The sequence below is a fragment of the Petaurus breviceps genome, unplaced genomic scaffold (assembly GCF_028583685.1).
Source record: "Petaurus breviceps papuanus isolate PSGF00001 unplaced genomic scaffold, PetGlider_PUasm1.0 90740, whole genome shotgun sequence".
NCBI lineage: Eukaryota > Metazoa > Chordata > Mammalia > Diprotodontia > Petauridae > Petaurus > Petaurus breviceps.
In genome coordinates this window covers 4893570-4901875 of record NW_027187330.1, presented here as the reverse complement: position 1 = coordinate 4901875, position 8306 = coordinate 4893570, and the positions used below count along the sequence as shown (strand labels likewise).

At 46.4% G+C, this 8306-nt stretch overlaps 1 protein-coding gene across 9 annotated transcripts in view; it reads left to right on the top strand.

Annotated features, from left to right (window-relative positions):
* The first annotated feature begins 283 nt into the window (after positions 1-283).
* Positions 284-8306, top strand: part of DNMBP (dynamin binding protein) — a 113914-nt gene continuing 105891 nt past the window's right edge. For 2 of the 9 annotated variants that reach the window (XM_069067184.1, XM_069067192.1), the window contains exon 1: positions 1474-1662. The gene's annotated coding sequence lies outside the window, so the exon portion shown is untranslated. Of the gene's footprint in view, positions 460-983; positions 1123-1473; positions 1663-1891; positions 2570-3966; positions 4076-8306 lie in introns of those variants that run through there. The other 7 variants (XM_069067189.1, XM_069067186.1, XM_069067188.1 and 4 more) reach the window with 7 other exon arrangements.

Here is an 8306-nt window from a genome sequence, read left to right as displayed (position 1 = left end):
AAGAAAGAAAGAAAGAAAGAAAGAAAGAAAAAGAAAATAAAACCCTTGTTAAAAATATATAAAGTCAAGCCAATCAAATTCCTGTATTGATTGGCCAAGTCCAAAAATACAGGTCACAGGCGGTGTGCTTGATCTCTGGTCCTCTGGAATTGTGGTTTGTCCTCACACTCATCAGAGTTCTCAAATCTTTCAAATAAAGTTTTTCTTCATCAAGCTGCTGTTACACATAAATTGTTCTCCTGGTTCTGCCTGTTTGTCACTTGCATCAGTTCAGAGATGTCTATTCAGTTTTCTCTGTACCTGTCCACGTATTCACTTCTGACATTCCTATGCCATCATTTCCCAGATATTCCCTGACGGACACTCCCTTATTTTGCCACTTGCTGTAAATATCTTTTCTCTTTCTTGACCTCTTTGGGGGTCTCTGTCCTGGGTCGCGGCAGGGGAGCAGATGAGCAGGTTAGTGACTCGGGCATGCATGACTGACCCGCTGTGCCCGGGCAGTGGCTGACATTTCTCTGGAGGTTTAAAGTTTCAGAGCACTTTGCCGAGACCTGGTATTTGTGACTCACAACTTGGTGAAGAAAGCTTTATATGGAGAGCTGGGTGAGGGAGCAGGACAGCACTAATTAAGCGCCCCCTACGCGGGGGGCATGGAGAGGGAGATGGCTGGGATGGGAAGGCTGGACCACGAGCGCCGCACGCGGGGGGGGGGGGGGGAAGGGGGAAGGAAGGCGGGCTCGGCCCCTCGGGAGGGGAGCTGCCCCCTCCCGCCCTCCGCTGGTTTCCAGGCCGGGGGGAGCGCGGCGAGGGGCGGCGTCAGGGGCTCGCTCGCCCGGCCGCGGTGGCCTGACGGGCCCGGGCTGCAAGCTCCGCCTCGTGGGCTGGTATGCCACGGACGTGCGGGGCCTGCCGGCTCGGGGAGCTCTCCCCATGCTGGGATGCCCTCCCCGCATCTGCTCACTCTCGTACAAGGCAGCCTTGACTTGGAGGCTCCAGAGCTGAGTCAGCTGGGCTAGCGCGCCCCGGACCGACACCCCCGCCCTGTCCCGGGGGGTCCTCCGGCGGGCGCCTCGGACCCGGGTCACCAGGAGCGGGGCTCCGACAGAGAGGCCGCTGGGGGTAAGTGGGAGCGGCACCAGGGGGCGCCGAGGAGAGTGAGGGTCTGCTGGAGGACAGGAGCGCGGGAGCGCGGAGTGGGACTGGGGACGATGGCGAGGTCACGGAGAGGGGCCAGTGCGCGGGGCCGGGTAGGGGAGAGGGGCCGATGTGGCAGGGCGTGCACCCGGCAGGGCTGGGACTGCTCGAGCTGGGGTGGGGAGGAGGGCGCGCGCGGCGGCGGGGGCGGGGGGCCGAGCGCGCGCAACGGCCGGCGCCGGAGGGAGCGCGCGGGGAGGCTGACAGGGCGGGGGAGGGGGAGCGCGCGCAGCCGCAGGGCGGGGGGAGGGGGGAAGCAGCGGGCTCCGCGGCGCGCGCCCGCGGTGTCCCGGGGCTGAGGGGCCGCGGAGGGAGGCTGGGGCTCTGTGGGGCGGAAGGCCAGGCGGGAGGCGGGGCTGGCCGCCGGGGTCGGGCCGGATTGACTCACTCTCGGCGTTAAGTTTCCGAGGGGGCGGAGGTGGCTGACCGAGGGGCAGGAGTCGGACGGGTCACGGCCGAGCGCAGGTCAGGGGCTGGGGCTGGGGACGGGGCCGGGGGCGGGGCCGCGCCCTGGGAATGAATTCCGCCGCGGGGTGGACGCGGAGGAGGAGGGGGCGGGGGTGGGGCAGGCAGGGAGGATGTCCCAGGAGAAGCGGGGTGCCCTGGGAGGCCCCGCGTGGACCCGCTGCCTTCGGCTCCTGCCCTTCCCACGCCACGGGGCCGGCGGCGGTCTCCCGTCCTCCCCGCCCCAGTAGTTACGTAGCCGTAATAGTTCTCGTAACCGACCTTCCTGGGGCGCCCCGCTGGGCTCCGCGGGCGTTATTAGCTCACGCGAACCAACGACCCTGCGAAGTAGATCCCCAGAGGCACCACGACCCCCGTTTTACAGATGAGGAAATCGAGGCCGAGATAGGGCCAGCGACTTGTGCCGGACGTCCCAGACGCGCTCTTCCCCGGCCCCATACCCCCAGCTTCTTTAGAAGTTATCAGGGAGAGGAACGAGGAAGGGCCGCCTTGCGCTCCGTGAGAGACGGGCCAAGCGTGCTGCAGGGCACAGGTATCCGGCCAGTCCGCTGGAGCCGCGGGCTCGGTCCCCGCGCTGTGACCGTCGTAGGAATGCTTGCACAAGTCGCGGCAGGTTCTGCCGTCCACGGGGCATCAGCTTCCCGAAACGCACAGAGCCTCGGGAATTGGAAGTTTGGAGATGGGAGACAAGTCGTTTTTAAGAGGGAGTGAGTTACACCGGAGCCAGAGAGGAGCGGGGCGAAATCGCAACGGGATCCGCCGGGGCTGTGACAGGCCGTCAACTTGTTGCGATCTTTAGGAGCTTTTTCCTTTATTCCTATTTTCCACTGGAGAAATCGAAGCTTGGAGAAAGGAAGTGTTGTCCAAGACGACCAAAGTCAGTTACAGAGCCAGCCAAGAATAGAAAGTAGGATGGGCAGTGCCTGTTAGTCCTTATCACTTGAATCGCTAAGGACAGTCTGTTTAACGGGGCTTTACAGTTTCATGCATAGTTAATCCTGATTTTGATTAGCAAAACTATCTTCAGGGGAAGAAACTCTTCCTTTAAATAGTACACTTTATAATATTGATTACATTATATGCCATTCAAATTCTGGCTGAATAACTCAGTAGGGGAGTAGTCACTTTAAAACTAGGTCATGTGGTGACAATCACCTACCTTCTAAAAGACCCATCAATTTTCCTCCTCTCCTACTTATTTGTGTATTACATCCTGTTTCCTGTATGTACCAATAGAAAAAAAATTTATACCTAGATACTATTTTATACTATAAAATTGGCATTCAGCATTTATGGTCAATTTTGTTTGTTACAATAATTTAAACTCTAGTACTACAAAAAAAATAAATACTTTAAGGTCCGAACTAAAACGATTCTAAGAATAGGAATACATTGTTAAAAGTTTTTCTTAATAATTAGTGATTACTTAGGGACTATAATGCCCATATTTGGAGTTTAGGAGTTCTCTAATTTGCTCTCTGTGTAGCTGAATTATAGAGGACATTAATAAGGAGATTTGGGTTTATTCATGATGATATTTTACCTGTAGACTGATACCTGGAAGGTAATGTAGATGTAATCTAGTCCAACCTCCTCATTTTATAGATAAGAAAACAGACCTGCAAAAATCATAGTGTATTCTGAGACTGATGTGCTCAGCCACATGTGAAGCCTTCCAAAATTTTTCTGAGTTAATTAAAAAAAAAATCTTCGTAATGACCTAAAAGTTTCCCCATCTGTAGATTAAACTAGATTATTTTAAATCCCTTGCTCTAAGATTCTATGATTCTCTTATATAACTGATGTAAGTAATTCTTAAAAAATGCTGTTGTGATTACAAAAATATAAATGAACTTTTTACTACAGCAGAATAGACACGAAAATGTTTTGTCTGTTTTTCTCAGTGTGTGATGTAAAACTGTGATGTCAAACTCAAGTAGAAATGAATTATGTATAAAGATCCTTGCAGCAGCATATTGATCAAGAGAAGCACATATTAACATCTATATTCTATTGTATTTTTATTTATTTTGTAAAATATTTCCCACTTACATTTTAATCAGGTTTGGACCTCAGCAATGACAGCTCTGATATACATAATAGTGTCTGACTGGAATGATACAGTATAATGCAACAAGATGCCTAAGATGCCTTCTGTGATGTACTTGAGGAACTTTGGCTCCGAGAAGTGATCAAAGTTTCTAAATGATCGTTGGTTAATTCTTTGTAGTATATGCAAATCTATCCACTATATCTGCTTTCCATATGTGTACCTGTTCTCATTTTCATTTCTTCTTTTTATAGAAAGTAAAACTACAGTCCAGTTCTCACACAGAGGAAATAGAAGTTCCCTCATTTGCTTTCATATATCAGAAGCTTGAGGAACAAGGTGTTGAGTCTCTAACCCTTATAGGTAACTTAAGTGCTCTGTGTTTTATCTGTCTTACTTCCTATCAGATCTAACCCTTGTCTTGATCTGGAAAGTTTGTTGTTGTTGTTTTTTGCTTTTTTGGAGGGCAGTTAGGGTTAAGTAACTTGCCCAAGGTCACACGGCTAGGTTTTTGTTTGTGTGTGTGTTAAGTTTCTGAGGCCGGACATGAATTCAGGTCCTCCTGACTCCAGGGCCAGCACTCTACTAACTTGGCCACCTAGCCGCCCCGATTTGGAAAGTTTTTACAAGGAAATCATGAAGTTTCTTCTTCAACCCAGTGGATCCCACACTTAAAAAATGTTTATTGTGCTCTTTAAGGAGAAAAAGAATGAGACTCCTTCCTTCTTTAGTATCTGTACAATTCCACAGTAGCAAATTCATTCAACAAATACTTCAATGTGCAGGACGCTGTAGGAGACAAAGTTGAACAATAGAGGATTCCTGCCATCGAGAAATTTATACACAAAGTAGATAAAAATATTTAAGTGCTGACATTTTACCGTACTCATTAAAATATATCACAGAGGCAGCACCATTTGTGTCCTCCAGAGATTTGGCATTATCTCACTGGTTCTGAAATTATTACTTTGATAGTGCATTGATCTATGATTTCCCTCTCACTACAGATCACATCTCCAGTGCTTATTAGATTGCTTCATTAGTTGCTTTGAAGGAAAATATTATCTCGTAGCCAACTTTCTGATGATGAGCCTATTCAGATTAATTTTTTGTCCAAGTTGGCAGTGGGGGTAGGAGTGGAAATTAGAGGGGGGGATGACCAACCGTGTAACACCATTAAAAAAAGGGTGTCTTGGAGACTGCATGAGATGGTTGTTATTCTCTGATGTTCTGTGCTCAATCATTCATCAAGCATTTATTAAGCACCTACTACGTGTTTAATGTTTGAGATCCTGGGGATATAAGTTAAAAAGTGAGACATCTGGTCCCTGCTCTCCAGGGAGTCTTAGCAGGCCCGGTTGAGGAAGGAGAGCATTCCAGATACAGGGAACCAGCTGCCTGTGGAAAGGCCTGTTGTCTGGGAAATAGGCAGGCAGTAGGCCTCTTGGGCTGCAGTGTGGCATGTGTGAAGGGGAATAGTAATGGGATCATCCTGGAAAGGTAGACCAGAGCCAGGTTGTAGAGGGCTTTCAGTGCCAAACAGGAGTTACTTCCAAAGTAGCATTTTCCTGATTTCTTGCATTCTGATCTCTTACAAGCTTTGGAATGCTGTTCTGGCCTTCGTTTCACAATCCCTAACTAGTGTTTGGGATTAGATACCCAGGTGAACTGTTTGACTTGACCTAGGCACAGCATTCTTTTTATCCTTTTAAATCACAGCTTAGATTGTGCCCTTCCCACCAACCCAGGTGAATTCTTTCCCTCTCTGCTCCTTAATTGCTCCTAATCATAGGTTCCCTTTTGGCGAATTTACTTAGGTGGTAGAGAATCTAAGAATCTTGCCTCCTGTGCAGACACTCCACCCTCCAACTCCAGATAATGGTGGAGCCTGCTAGAGGGCCTCATGATGGGACTTAGTGCTGTAGCTCCAGACTACTATACTCAGGCAGTAACTGGATCAAGTTCAAGCAGAACTACTTAACTAAACCCAGTAGTTGCACTGGTTTTTTTGGTGTGTTTTTAAAAATCTCCCTTAGTTTTATATCACCTGTATTTCCAAATAGAGCCTTCTCACACCTTTCCAGAATTAAATGGGGGGGAGCGTGAGGGTGGGGGGGGGGGAAGCAGTTCAGGCAAACCAGTCAGCATTGACAGCATATGCAATATCACATACCCCTGCAGAGAGGGAGAGGTACATGTTTTTCCCTACTTTTCTCTAGGGCCAAACTTATAGATCATTAAAATGACAGTGTTTTTTCTAACAACAACAATAATTAGCATTTATATAGAGCCTACTATGTGCCAGGCACTGTGCTAGAAACTTTACAAAGATCTCATTTGATCTTCACAATGTTAGGCAGTAGGTACTATTTTTATCCTTGAGGAAACTGAAGTAAGTGGAGGTTAAATGACTTGCTCAGGATCACAGAGCTAGTAAGTGTCCAAAACTGGATTGCAACTCAGGTTTTCCTGATTCCAGGCCCAGCACTCTATCCATTGTGGCATCTAGCTGTCCCAGCTTTTTATGTTGTATGTGTTGGCTTCCTGGTTTTGCTTATTTGACTCTGGATCAGTTGAATAACATATGTAAAGTGTTTTGCAAACTTTAAAGCATAATAAATATTGGCTGTTGCTATATGGCTTCCCATATTTCTCTGAATTCTCCATATTCATTCTTCTTACAGCATAGTAATACTTAATGATATTCATGCATCATAGTTTGTTTAGCCATATGTTACTTAGCATCTATATTGTTAACAATTTTTTTGATGTTACAAAAAGTATGACTGTTAATATTTTGGGTGTATATAGGGCCTTTCTGTTTTTGACCTTGTGTATACCTAGCCATTGGATCTCTGGGTGAACTTATTCTTAATGAAAACAACAATAAAAAACAAACTTCATGCAGTACATTTTTTAGCCACCACAATCTGTGAGTACTTCCAATGGACTGAACAGTGAATATTGATATTATTTGGAATGTGCAGATATAGAACAAATACACTCTTAGGAGTGGTCAGCTAGGAAGAGATAAATAAGGATAGGAGAAGGAGCACTTGTATTTGATGGGCTTTGGGTTTTAACCACTGGTTCTTCAATCTCTCTTCTCTGTCTAGATATATGTTTTCTTTACAGACTTCTCGCAATACCAGAAGGCACCATAAGAGACAGATCTTTTCTGAATTGGACAAATGGAATCATTTCTCCTCTTACTAGGTGCTGTCATTTCCCTCTGCTACCCCCACTCTTTTTTCCTACATTAATATCCTGATTCAAAGTGTCTTTTCTCTCTGAGAAATCTGAATTCTTTTAAGGTATGTTATAAACTCTTCTTGAGCTTTACATTACTTTTTCATTTTTCAGAGAGGCTTTACTCTTGTGTTTACATCATATTTTAATTGCTAATTCAGATTAGTCTGAATACTTCTCAGAATCTGAAATACAAGTCTTTGAGGCTCTGGCTCTGGACAAAGAATGAAATGGATTAGAGTTTTTAGTCTTTTAAAAAATTCATTTGTTTTTGTGTTCTTATAGTTTACTGTGCTTGAGGGGTGGGGGAAGAAAGAAACTCAACTATAGTTCAAGGACTGTCATGTGGAAGAGGGACTGCTTATTATTATTCTGCTTATTTCCATCCTTTTATTCCGTCAGTCTCACAACCTAGCAGTCCTCCTGGACTCCTCACTCCCCCACTCTCTCTCACCGCCCCCGTGCCTCCCCTCTTCCCCCCCCACCCCCCGTGCCAAACTGATTTTTCTAGTGCAGCTCTGACCTTGTCATCCCCTTACCCCAATCCCATTGGCTCCCTATCACTTACAACATGAAATAGATAATACTGTTTGGCATTCAAAGACCTTCATAAACTCCCCCCCTCCCATGTTTCTAGACTTCTCACCCCTTACACCTTCCCCCTCCCATTCACCCCCATGTGCTCTTTTATCCTGTGACACTGGCTTCCTTCCTGGTCCTCTAACAAATCACTCCATCTCTTCCTCTTGGAATTTTCACTGGCTGACTCTGGTGCCTGGAGTACTCTCCCTCCCAATCTCTGTTCCATGTTGTCTCCTCAATCAGACTGTGAGCTCCTTGAGAAAAAGGGGCTCTTTAACCCCTTTGTATCTCTGTCACTTAGTACAGTGCCTAGCACATAGTAGGCACTTAATAAATGTTTGTTGACTTGACTGCCTGACATGTTACTATTTCTATTATGAAATAATGTTTCAGGCAGAGTAGCTGAAATGTAGTGATTGTTCTTTGGAATTCAGTGCCTTCTGACTACCAAGCACTGAGGGCATGTGACCGAGTACAAACAGCTAAGTGTGTTACCTTGAACCAGTCATTGAAACTTGCTCAGCTTTGATCCCTCCTTCTGTAAAATAAGGTCATTGGATTAATTTATCTCAAATGTCCAAAATTAAGATATCATTAGAATGTGGATGGAAGATGGTGTTTTAAAGACTCAGAATACAAAGTTATAATTTAAAGTGTGAAAAGATGCCAGCTCACATCATACATCACTGAATCAGTGTATACTGTGAACCCAACTCCAGCTGGCTCATTCTGAGGCAGATACTTTCTTTGCCAAGTGGAGAAG